Genomic DNA, 14,008 nt, shown 5'->3' on the forward strand with positions numbered 1-14,008 from the left:
TGCCCCTTTCTCTTTTTCTTCTTCCTCTCTCTCCCCCTTCTGTCTCCGTCGTCCTCAATAAACCTCTTCCATGAGGAACCATTAAAAATAAAAGTTGAAACCTAATATGTAACAACACAACATTAAAAGCAAGACATAAAGACATAGGGGCTGGTAAGATAGTTCAATGGGTAGTGCTTTCTTCTAGTCTTTGTTGAAAACCCAGGTTTGGAATCCCAGAACCTATGGTTAAATGCCAGACATGCCCACGTGCACCTGTCATTCCAGTACTGTGTGATGAGAGAAGACAGGCTGACCACAAGGGTTACTGACCAATGACAAAGAGGTATTGTTCTAAAAACTACAGTGGAGAGTGATAGAGGAAGGAATCTGAAGTCAACTCTGTCCTCCACACATATACTCGAGTGCAACCACACAAACACATATTCACATATTTCATATATTCATATATACAAATATATATTCATATATTCATATACATATGAAATAGAAAAGTATGAGAGAAATGTCTACAGTAAGCACAACAGAGAATTACTTCAGCACAGTTACCTAATGAAGATTAACTTTGGGGCCTACTTCTTCAATTGGTTTATTACTGCTTGGATGGTTGGTTTGGGTTTTGGTTTGACATTCAAAGTCAGCTCATTATAGTTCGTTGAGGCATTTTGGGCAGTTATGCTCTTCTCAAGTTAATTTCTCAAAGAAATTATTTCTTTCTTAATTTCTTTACTGACTCATTAAGAAACTCATCCTAGACCAACTTCCACTTACAGAATTCCTACAGAGTAGTGTATTTTACACAGACCACAGGAAAATAAAGAGTTCGAATAAAGTTGATCAGAAAGACTACTGAAATATGCCTATAGAAGGAATTCCACTAAAAGACTGCATTATTGCAGGCTTTCTACATTGTATATATTTTCAGCAAACATTTAAGTACTTTTCTTTGTCTTGTATCAAGATTTGTCAGGAAGATATAAATGTGAAAACATAGATTATAACCAATGAGAACAGACTTTCTTGTCTATGGCCATACCACCCTGAACGTGCCCAATCTCGTCTGATCTCAGAAGCTAAGCAGGGTCGGGCCTGGTTAGTACTTGGATGGGAGAACAGACTTTCTTGAGGATAATTCAGACATTCCTAAATTTGAATGTCATTTTAATATTTTAACTTAAATAAGAATTTTGAAAGAAAAAATAGTCTAAAATAATCACATAAATACAAAGGCAACTGACCTTCATCAAAATCTTAACTAGTAAAATAGATCAAACACAATGACTCTTGGATGGGAACACAGATAGATTTGGGAAGTGATAAAACTGGGGCTTAAAATAAAGAAAGAATCATAAATATATATGTAGTTTAGATTTCTCTGAAACTAGAACCTGGGTACAATATTATACAAGAATAATCCAAGAAAGAAAGACTGAGAAATGAAATGTGAAAGAGAAGATACCAGGAGGCTTTATGCAACTGGAGTTCATCCTTTTTAGAATCTCCAGATCCCCTCAATACCTTCTGAAGTGCTGGAGGCTAGAAAACATACCTGTGAAGTGTGAGCTTTATTGGTTGGGCATTATCCCTGGTGGAAAAATTCTTTCTGCTTTTGCTATGCATTCTCATAGACAGTCAACCAAAAGGCACATGCTGTTTTTAAAGGTTTCTATCAGCATGAGCTGAAGAAAGTAAACCACAGCACCAAAAGAGATTTTTCCACAGAAGATCCTCCTCATCAGGATTTAGAACATGAGTTCGGTCAAGTAAAATGTTTTTAGTAAAGCATTTGATTATCTACATAAATAACTATTCGTTCTACTCCTTTAGGGAGCCATGACTAATGTATGGGCTTTCACACTTGGAGTGAATTACATTATCAGCTTTCCTGGCTTTCTAGTTTGCTTATAGCACATTGTAAGTTCCTTAGCTTTCAAGTCGTATATGTTCCAATTCTCATAATACAATTATATATAATATTTTGTATAATATAGCTGTATCTTATTAATTTTAATTCCCTAAAGAACACTGAATTAAAGTATTTCTTGAAAAGATGAAGAGAGCTGACAAGCTTTCTGGTAAACTAATCAAGAAAAAAGCGAAGACATGTATTAACAAAATCGGCATGAAAGAGAGAGCATCACTACCAACCCTACAGCTATTAACAAGATTTAAAAGGAATACCATGAAAGCTAGTTATTTGAGATAAACATATATAAAAATTACAGAGTCTTAAAAAGATAAGACAATCACACTGAAGCAATGAAAGCCAGAAAAGTCTAAATAAGCACAAACATTAACAAATGGAAATTAAATAGCAACTTGAATTTCCACTGGGCCCAGAAGACAGCTCAGTGGCAAAATCAGTGAACGTGCTTGCCACACAAATCTGAGGATATGAGTTCTACCTCTGAAACCCCAAGTAGAAGAAGGGACAACTCCTCAAAGTTGTCCTTTAACTCCCATATGTACATCTGCAATCTTATATACACATATAATTGAAAAACAAACAAAAAGTTCCCAAAAAGCAAAAATCATGTCCAGAAAGCTTCGGTAATTTACAAGTGTTTTAGAAAGAGATATTTCTGAAAAGAGAGGAAAGCACAATTTCCAACTCATTCTATGGCATGAGTATTTTGATATGCCTACAAAAACTCCAAAAGTATGAATTAATACCCTTTATGAACAAAAATACAAAAGTCTTTTAAAATTAGCAAATTGAGTCCAATAACATTGTTCTATGTAATGAGGTAGAATATGCCTTTATACAAAAGATTAGTCTAGCTTCAAAAATCAATATTAATATCATAAAAATTCATCTCTAAAGAGGCCAAAATGTATATGACAAAGTCCAACTATCTTCATGATAAATGTCCTCAACAAATGAATGATACCTATTAAAATACCTAGTGAATATTAACCTAATAAATACCCTAGAGTTTCTGGAATATCCAACTGCAGCCAGACAAGACGAAGCTTGTTTGAATGAAGGAAATGCTCTAAATCTATGCTATTATGGGTGTACTTTTTAGTCATTCACAAAAGCTCATGGAATTGAACACTTTTAGTATTTGCATTACTGTTATGCTAATTTAACTTTATAAAACTGTAAAATCTATAACCAGCATGGTGCAGGTGGTAGTGGGGATGTTGATTAAAATAAGTTTAATATTATTTTTTTAATATAACTCTCTATCTTGGCAACTGTTATAGATAATTCTTTCTACTTGTATCTGTTTAAAATATAATAAAATTTCTATATATACAGCTCAATAAGATGGAACAAATTTTACTGAGTTGAACAGTGAACGAAAACACCTGTTTGGTTGTTCTCACAATCTTTCACCATCACCTTTAAGACACATACTTCCCGAAGCTTCTGGGTTCCTTATAGATATTTCCTTGAGTGGTTATGCCATTTGATCACAACACTTGGCGAACAAAAATCTCTGTCACAGAGATGAAGTTCACAGTCCAAGGTGACGAAGACGGAAAGGGGTGAAGCTGAGGACAAAGTTTGGATTTCCAGTGTTCTGTCAATTATGCTGTAATGCCCTTTGAGTGCCAAACCCTGGTCGAGGATGGACCCAAGCCAAATTACGCAGTAGATGAAAATTCTCTGTATCATTGCCCCAATCCTTAATTGCCCTCATGGGAGATCTTTCCCCTTACCTGACCCCTTTGACATTATAGTCCAGTTTTATATCACTGCCCCTTTAACACACACAGACACGTTTTTAATACTTCTTGAGGGTCAACCTTCCCTCATTTTACCGTGTACTTCATTTCCCTTTCATGGTACCTTCCGTAGATGATTAGGGCCCTCTCTCTAAAATCTGGTTTAAAAATAGCTTTAGAAGTTTCTTTTTCTATTCATGTGTGCTTGTATATGTGTTCACCTGTTTGTTTGTGTCTGTGTGAGTGTAGGTTAGCTAGTTTGTGAGTTCCTGTAAGGTGTAGAATAGAGGCTTGAGGCCCTACAAACTGGAGTTATGATATTCTTGAGCTGCCTAATGTAGATGCTGAGATTCGTGATTGGGAAACAAATGTTCTTAACTGCTGAGCCATCTCTCTGGTCCTTTGGTCATAAATACTTAATAAAATATTTGCATTAAAGTGTTACTAGATTAATATTAATTTATGAGGGATATTTACCATTCATAATAGAAAGCAATAAAGAATGGATACTCTTCTGATAAAACGTTTAGACTGTAGAATGTTGATAGGGAGAAGAGGTTGAAGGAAGAAGGGACCCTTTACAGCTTTTCATAATAAATTCAGTGTGCTATATTAGGTCAAGTTTTTGCCCCAAGATATCATGAATAAATACTAAAGAAGGTAATTAATTTCCAGGATAATAAGTCAAATTTCCATTTAGTCATGGGCTAAGGTAATTCTTCACTGAATAGTAAAGAAAGAAGTAAGCATTATAGTGAGCCAGATATAAATTGAGTTAGTATAGGCTTATCCAAGCAACAATGGTATAAGGTGTTTGAGAATTTGTCTATCCAGACATTTTTTATTCTATAATATGAGAACTAAAGGTCATTCTACATTCTACTGTGTCTCAGTGAATAAGGACAGTTTTGTGCACTTGTTGCTCTTGCAAAGGAACTGAGTTTGACTTTTAGCACCCATATGATAGCTCTTGATTATCTATAATTCCAATTTTAGTTCTGACTCCTCTTTCTGACCTCTGCAGGAATTAGATATGCAAATGTTATATATGCATGCATACATAATGTATACATATTATATAATACATACATACAGGCAAAACATGTATACATATAAGTATAAGTAAATAAATATAATATTGTGTATTTGATTTAAAGCAGATTTTTTTCAAAAGAAATTTCTCCACCAGTACTAGCCGAGACTATTATATAAATGCTTTTCAAACACTTAGTTGGCATCATTCTGTTGCATATACATAGATATTCAGAATATTTTTATTATAAAATGTTAAATTTTATAAGATGGTTGGAATTTGTAGGTGTTGTGAAAAGTCAGTAGTGAAAACAAGTCAACACTAATGCATCCATGGAACATTTGAAGAGTACCAGAGAGTTCAGCTCTTGTAAGACTTGTAAGAGATGATGGTCAGTTTCAATAGACCAGGAAAGCTTTGTGTAGGCCGCTAGAAGAGAAAAAGCATCAGTCTTACCCAGTTGTAAGCCCTGAAAATTTCAGTAACAGCTTAAACAGCAAACTATAATCATGAGCACAATGTCATTATGAATGTTACAAAGGTAACCAACTGACTTCTGAATGAATGTAAGATGTGCTTCACAGGAAGAAATACATAGCAGGTACTGTAAATCTGACCAAGAACACATTTTTGGTAAGCTCATGGCCCTTGAGGATTTGAACCCACTACTATTACCCTGTTAAGCTGATGTAGTAAAAATTTATCTTTAAATTAATATTTCTATACCCATTAATTCATGCAGTTCTCAGTCATCATCAGGGAAAATTTAGGAAGTCAACAGTGGTCAATGCAGAAACTCACAACTGGTCAAAATACAGAATATCTATGAGGTACTCAGCCATATACAGGGTTAATCACCCTGTACTCGAAGGCTTAGGGACCATGGTGGCAGAGGGTTAAATCTGTGTAAGATTTAGAGGTTGAAGGGAACCAAAGTGAAACAGTGTCTTCCAGCCATTGTAGTGCCATTGTTCTCATGAACTTCCAGCAGCTATAGTAGCTTGTACAAGACTGGTACAAGACTAAGTCAATCAATAGTCTAGTACAGCAAGGGGAGGGACTTACGGTCTCTCTCACCTGTAGCTGAAGAGCTACTGATAATTGGTGGCTTCCGAGGGAAGGAGAGTCAGTTTCTTTGGACATGTGGTCCCCTCAGAGGTTGATATAATCTAGTAAATGTGCCAACACACCCATGAGTATATGAGAAGCACAGAGTAGGATTACTACTTTTCTTCTTTTTCATGAAGACATGACATTGAAAGGAAATCGGAGATGGATCTAAGAGGAGGCAAGAATAGCAGTTCAAGTATGGAGATCTCAAAAAATTAATAAAATATTATATTAACAAAATAATGCTAGAAGACAGAGCATAGGGTCTACCTCTGCACTAGGTGCTATAAGAGCAATTTTTGATTTTTGAGCAGAAGAATGGTAATGACCTTGTTCACATTTTACATAATTGCTGAGTTTAGATTTAAAAAGTTATGTAAATGAGCAGAGAACAGTTATAAAATGAGCAGAGATTAGTTGTAACATCATTAGAAGAAACTAGGTGAGAAAAGAAGACCAAGAAAATCCTTATACTTCCTATAGCACATCCCTAAATCTAGAAAGATTTACCCCTACAGGGGGACAAGTATTTCTCCTTCTTCAAACTGTGAATTTAGCATTCCTGCGCATATATAATATGCCTAATGAATTGGGATGAATGAATGAATGAATGAATGAATGTGGGGGATTAGAATCAATTAGAATAAACATTACCCATATCTGCAGACATTTAATTACTGTAAAGAATAGTTATAATTATCTCTGTGCTCAGACACTACTGGCAATTTTCATTAGCAAATATCTGAAATAGATTTTGCTGATAGATCAAGATTTTCTGTCCAAGAGTTGGCCCAATAAAGGTATGAAATAAACTCTCCTCCCTTAAATAGTTGATATTAAGAAAATGTTTGCAAACAACATACAATTTTGAGTTAGTAGTCTCCAAACATGGTATGTGGTTAACAGACCAAAGCAATGGTCTTCTAAGTCTTCTACACCCAGTCTTCCTTGCTTTTCTCAACTTCCTACACCACTCTTAGACTACCCTGCTTTAAGCATATTTCTGTTTAAAATTTTCAGCCACTTTTCATTGTTTACCAAGATAAGAACAACTTTCTCTGTCTTAAAACCTGTAGCCATCTCTTGAATTCAAGACAAAACAGTCATTGAAAGAGATTAACTAAAGATAGGTTCCAATAGCAACCAAGTATAAGAATTTACCTACACAATCCCAATGTCATCTTCTAGAAAAACAGAAGAGTAGCAATTCCTACCAAGACCTTGAAAGGATTTGTTGATATAATAAATATATGCCCTGCTAAGTCACAAAATCTATGAGAGCAGGAACCAAATTTATATCACTGCATGCAGAACCTTGTTACGCTTGCCACCAATACATGTATCCACTGTCTTCCTGGGACTTTCAAAAGTCTGAGCAGTCATTTTTCTTCTGAAGCTCACCTTTTTAATAAAATAAAATCTACATATAAATGCATGTTTGAATTTTATATATTGGTAAGTGCTATGGTAAAAAGGCAAGAATAGAGTAATACATGGGAGGAGCTGATGTGGTCATTGAAGAACTCTTTCAGGAAGTTACAAATGAACTCAAATCCAAATATTTGGAAACAGGAGTTATGTAAAACTAAGGAAATAGGGAAGTTGAAGGTAATGAGCCTCAAAGTAGATATTTCCAAAATATAGAAATGACTAACAATACTAGGCTATTCTAACCTGGTGATTGGTACAATATGACACTAGGTGGCAGGGATCTTTTGTTGAGAAATGAAAATAAAATTTTATATTTTATGTTCAATGTAATAGACCACTACTGGAAAATTTGTGGAAGGATAACCACAGTTCACCAGGTAGTAAGTGAAGCAGAAGGGATGAGAATTGATGCAGGAATCAAGCTGAGACCTCAGATTATAATCTACATTCAAGATCACAGTGCCTTGGCTTTTTTTTCTGACACAGTAGAAATGAAAAGAAAGTAATACACATGGGATGTAGCTAAAAGAGGCATACGAAAATGAAAGGCATGAAGGATGGCTCCATCTAAAGCCACAGTTTGTTTCTGATTGTCCCTCCACACTCACCTTCATGGATCTCCCACGCAAATAGTAATTAGCACTATAAATTTATGCCATGTTAGTATGAGCACAGTGGATTATAATAGTTTTTTCTTGTGATTTAAAAAAGAAATTTAAATGTTTTCATGAGTGCTCTAAAACACCTTGGGGCCTTAAACATTGTACTCAATAAATAGGTTGATCCTGGCTCTGTTGTTAAAATAAAAGAGTAGAAATCTTAGTAGATACAAATAAACACCAAATGATAAACACCAAAGCACAATAGGTATTTCATTGTTATTATATTTTTATATCTTAAGTAAGCTCTGTGTGTCTGGATTTGTAAGTTTATTTATATTGCTTCTTAAATTTCTTGCTTACCAAGCCCAATCATTCTTCAGTGCCTGTCCCAAAACCCAAACAAACAAACAAACAAACAAACAAACAATACTCAACTCCTTCATTATACACCTTTATTAAGTCTTCAGCTTGTCTTGATCCTTCTCTTCTCTGTCTTCAAATTTCATACTAGTATCTGTCTCACAATGCGAATTAGATGCTTTTCATTTATGTTAATGAATATGTTTCTCTCCTTTTACGTTCAGTGATGTTCCACCATGGCTCTCTTTCTGTGCCTAGCCAAATGTTTTACTTAGAGCGAAGCCCCAATTAGTATTTATTGACCTTAATAACCAAGAAAACAGTCTGACAGGCAATTTTTCTCACCAAAGCCTGTTAAGGAAAGATGGGTCCTCAATATTGTTGACTAGACTGTGCCATGCGATCCCTGTGAGGCTATCTATTAAGCAGAAAAATGCTAAGAGGAATGCTAACTGCAACTCCCCACTTCAAGAAGGATGCTGCCACGAGTCTAAATAACAACTTCATGGAGGATTCATCCAATACCATCTGGAGTGCAGACGAGGCTTGAAATTCCTTGACTCTCGGAGCCAAAAGTCTAGAGCCTTGGCTGAATGGAGACTTTAGTTAATGATGACTGCAATCAAAACAGTTGAAAGATATTTATGTCACATAAAAAGAAATTAGATCCTGAATAAATCATGTTTACCTTTCTCATTTAATCACACTCTATTGAATATGTGTTAGAAGGCACTGTGCATAAAACCCTAGAAAATACAAGTAGTCAAGAATGTCCCATGCTTTCTCAATGGGACTTTTCTATAGCACAATAAAGGGGGAGAAGAAAAAAGCATGTTGATAAATGTGATGATGGCTGTGTCTCCAATAAGAAAAAAAAAGACATGATTATTTCCTTCATAGATGGTGTCTGCCATCTTGGATGAATTATTCTATATTCTTTAACTTTAGCAATTCTCTGGGGGATATCTTTGCCAGGATTGCTGGATAGTTTCACTACTTAGTAAACAGAAATTTCTATATTATTTAATACATTTTAATTACCAAATTTTTAATTAAATCCATGTGTTGCAACTTAATTTGCAAGCTATTGTTTTGAAGGAGGAAAGTTAATATTACAATAAATTAATAAATAACCATAATTGAAATCACTAATTCAGAAACTCACCAAATGTATATATTATGGGCCAAGTAAGAGCAATTAATTTTGGTTACCTATATTGTTAGTTCTTAAGGGGTGGCTATGTTTCCCCTTTGAGAATATTTAGCATTGTCTGCAGATTTACTTAGCTGCTTGTTAAATTGCCTATACTTTCTGAGGAACGACATTTTCTCCTGAAAGATCTTGCTTGGCACCTTTCTTTTTTTTTTTTTTTCATTTTCTTTTCTTTTTTTTTTTTTTTATTAACTTGAGTATTTCTTATATACATTTCGAGTGTTATTCCCTTTCCCGGTTTCCGGGCAAACATCCCCCTCCCCCCTCCCCTTCCTTATGGGTGTTCCCCTCCCAACCCTCCCCCCATTGCCGCCCTCCCCCCATAGACTAGTTCACTGTGGGTTCAGTCTTAGCAGGACCCAGGGCTTCCCCTTCCACTGGTGCTCTTACTAGGATATTCATTGCTACCTATGGGGTCAGAGTCCAGGGTCAGTCCATGTATAGTCTTTAGGTAGTGGCTTAGTCCCTGGAAGCTCTGGTTGCTTGGCATTGTTGTACTTTTGGGGTCTCGAGCCCCTTCAAGCTCTTCCAGTTCTTTCTCTGATTCCTTCAATAGGGGACCTATTCTCAGTTCAGTGGTTTGCTGCTGGCATTCGCCTCTATATTTGCTGTATTCTGGCTGTGTCTCTCAGGAGCGATCTACATCCGGCTCCTGTCGGTCTGCACTTCTTTGCTTCATCCATCTTGTCTAATTGGGTGGCTGTATATGTATGGGCCACATGTGGGGCAGGCTCTGAATGGGTGTTCCTTCAGTCTCTGTTTTAATCTTTGCCTCTCCCTTCCCTGCCAAGGGTATTCTTTTTCCTCATTTAAAGAAGGAGTGAAGCATTCACATTTTGATCATCCGTCTTGAGTTTCGTTTGTTCTAGGGATCTAGGGTAATTCAAGCATTTGGGCTAATAGCCACTTATCAATGAGTGCATACCATGTATGTCTTTCTGTGATTGGGTTAGCTCACTCAGGATGATATTTTCCAGTTCCAACAATTTGCCTACGAATTTCATAGACTCGTTGTTTTTGATAGCTGAGTAATATTCCATTGTGTAGATGTACCACATTTTCTGTATCCATTCCTCTGTTGAAGGGCATCTGGGTTCTTTCCAGCTTCTGGCTATTATAAATAAGGCTGCGATGAACATAGTGGAGCACGTGTCTCTTTTATATGTTGAGGCATCTTTTGGGTATATGCCCAAGAGAGGTATAGCTGGATCCTCAGGCAGTTCAATGTCCAATTTTCTGAGGAACCTCCAGACTGATTTCCAGAATGGTTTTACCAGTCTGCAATCCCACCAACAATGGAGGAGTGTTCCTCTTTCTCCACATCCTCGCCAGCATCTGCTGTCACCTGAGTTTTTGATCTTAGCCAATCGCACTGGTGTGAGGTGAAATCTCAGGGTTGTTTTGATTTGCATTTCCCTTATGACTAAAGATGTTGAACATTTCTTTAGGTGTTTCTCAGCCATTCGGCATTCCTCAGCTGTGAATTCTTTGTTTAGCTCTGAACCCCATTTTTTAATAGGGTTATTTGTTTCCCTGCGGTCTAACTTCTTGAGTTCTTTGTATATTTTGGAAATAAGGCCTCTATCTGTTGTAGGATTGGTAAAGATCTTTTCCCAATCTGTTGGTTGCCGTTTTGTCCTAACCACAGTGTCCTTTGCTTGGCACCTTTCTTAACCAACATTGTTCTCTTTGTACTCATGAACTCATAGCATCAGTGGTTGGCTGCATAGGATCTACACAAGATGAAACCTATCAACCTCCTATGACATGGAGGGTGGAAGGGCTTACCAGACTACATGCCTGCCTGGGGAACATTAACTGGACTCAGTGGGTTATAAACAACAATAACAACAGCAACAAAAGAAAACAAGAGCTTGGAGGGGGATTCAGGGTGATACCTTTTGAAGAAGTTGTAGGAAGACAGTGGTGGGTGAATACAATCAAAATATATTATAATCATGTATGAAATTCTCAAAGAATAAATAAATACTGTATTTCAAGCCTCGTCTGGAAAACATAAAGAAAGAAATTATGATGTTGTATATCAGATGTATTTTAATCAAAAGAATAGTACTGTGGGTTGGAAGATGTGTGACAGGGGTCCCTGGCCCTAATCTCTAGATGTCTACAGGTGTGAAGAAAGGTTTTGTCAAAGGAGGTATCTTAGTCTTTGCTCTACTGCTGTGATGAGACATCATGACAACTTCTGGACATGTATGTTTGATTACTTTATTCTTTTTCATTGGTTATTTCATTTATTTACATCTCAAATGCTGTCCCCTTCCCAGTTTCCCCTTTGCCACCTCCTCATCCCATCCCCCCTCTCCTTTGCCCCTATGAGGGTGCGACCCTCCCACCCCCATTCCCACGTCACCGATAAAAATTAGTCGCTTTTTTTTTTTTGGTTCTTTTTTTCGGAGCTGGGGACTGAACCCAGGGCCTTGCGCTTCCTAGGTAAGCGCTCTGCCACTGAGCTAAATCCCCAGCCCCAATTAGTCGCTTTTTATACAGCTATACAAAGTTCTTAATGTTTCTCTGGAAATGGAATAAAATGGAATTTTGCAATTACATTAAAAAGTTACCTTTGCCTAAGAAACAGTATTTACCTGTGTGTACCACTGACTGACAAAATTCTCTGCTCTCCAGCAGCCTAATTAAGTGTCAAAATATGTACCTCATATTATAGGATTTCCAGAAAAAGATACAGACAGACAGACTAACAGACAGACAGATAGACACACATACACACACACACAAATATACACATACACAAAATTTTCTGTGCCTCCAAATAGAGCATCACAGCCTATCTGCAAGCTCATACATAATTGCTGAAGAATTAATAGTGAAAACAAAAATTCTTTCAGTGATGAAAAAACACTCAGCAGTTCCATTTACCTCTCTTTACTTCAACTCTAAGCAAGGAATCTCAGTCATCTGCTACTCCACATATGCTTGTCAAATAAGGACTTGATTTGGTAGCAGTTGGACCCAAACCCGTCTTCCTCATCAGCGTTCCCCTCTCTGATTCCAGAGTCTCCTTTCTCTTTACCATTTACAGGTGTCCCTTGTTTGTCAATTTTGTCCTTTTTTTTTTATTTAAGTTTGTTATGAAACTCTCTATCGATTTCCACCTTGTTAGATTGTGCATTTGCACTTTCGCAGTCAGAGTCTTTCTGAAATTTCATTGGACCATCTTGACAGATAGTAAATCTTCCTCTGCTACCTCAGTAAACCCCCACGTCCTGTCTTGAAGCAAAAGGAACTCCTGGGACTAATTGCCTCTTGGTATCATTTCTGAGTTGCCTGTTTTCTGCTCTGGCCTTGGGACTTTGTATACTTCAGCTTCCCTGTGCTCTTGGCCGTCTGTTGCTTTCTGGCTGTCTGGCAAAGGCCTGGCTAGAACGGGGCTCCTTCTCCCAACAGATGCTGGACCAGGTAAGTGGGCCAAGGCAGTAGATGCTGCTTGTACCGTGGTTGAACTTTTTCTCAAAGGGTCTAACTGAGGGCTTGATCGATCTCGGGCTAGCTGTGGTTTTACAGATCTTGTGTCTTGTGTGAAGGCAGAACCGACTGCACTGCTCGGGGATAAGGTACCACTACTTGACGCTTCTGTTCCAAGGACGCTAAGGAGCTCCCAGCAACACCAACAGCATCCAACTGCTGCTGCCCAACTAATGCACTTATACTGAACTGATTATATACGAGCATCCTCCCGAAAGGTCCGTAGTAACCCACTGACCGGAATGAAGAAGACGAATCTAATGAAGACTGAGCAATAGCTGGGTCCTGAGGCAAAGAACATTGAGGTTTCAGTGGCTACAGACAAGTGGGGTCTTTAATGTCACTCCCGTGGAATATCATATATTCAAAGACTTTATCTGGAGGCAGTTTTGGATGATCTGTTGGTATGTCTGTTCTACTGAAGGATCAAACTTTGACAAAGGCTACGGTGGAGTTCTCAGTGTCGATGGTGTAGAAGATGCCCTCAGAGCAGATCTCCACCTGGGAAAAGAGGCTGATCTTGTTACCAATGTAAGGGGTGTTCTGGCTCGTGGCACATGATACCGCCTTTGAGCGATGCCTACACTCAGGCAGATCCCCTGCTGAGTCCACTGCGCCACACATCCACCACCTCAGTCCATCTGTGCCACACAGCAGCCATCTGAAAACCAGTGGGGCAGCAGCCGACTATGCCCCTTACCCTCCCCCAGCCTCCACCCCTCTACCCTTTGTAATCTTGCTGGACTTGGTATTGTGGCTTCGAGCTTTGTGTTTTTCTGGGGTTCCTGGGTCTGTGAACATGTGAATCTCTGCACTTATGTGTGTTTCTTGTCCCTCTTCTTTAGCTCTTTTCTTCTGTTTATTTTGTCCTATCCTTATTTGTTTGGTTATGTTTTATTTTATCTTCTTTTTATTTTTAGATGAATGTTTGTTTCCTAAAAAGAGATAGCAATGGTATGGATCCAGATGAGAGGGAGGTGGGAAACATCTGTGAGAAGTTGGGGGATGGAAAACCATAGTCGAATTATATAGTATTTAAAAAAAACTATTTTAATAAAATAAAAATAGAAAGGGTAAATA

At 37.5% G+C, this 14,008-nt stretch overlaps 1 pseudogene; it reads right to left on the minus strand.

Annotated features, from left to right (window-relative positions):
* Window positions 1-12,357: 12,357 nt before the first annotated feature.
* Window positions 12,358-13,552, minus strand: Lsm14a-ps1 (LSM14A mRNA processing body assembly factor, pseudogene 1; annotated as a pseudogene).
* Between the last annotated feature and the right edge of the window lie 456 nt (window positions 13,553-14,008).

This window comes from Rattus norvegicus, chromosome 6 (assembly GCF_021556685.1).
Source record: "Rattus norvegicus strain SHRSP/BbbUtx chromosome 6, alternate assembly SHRSP_T2T, whole genome shotgun sequence".
In the NCBI taxonomy this organism is placed as follows: Eukaryota; Metazoa; Chordata; class Mammalia; order Rodentia; family Muridae; genus Rattus; species Rattus norvegicus.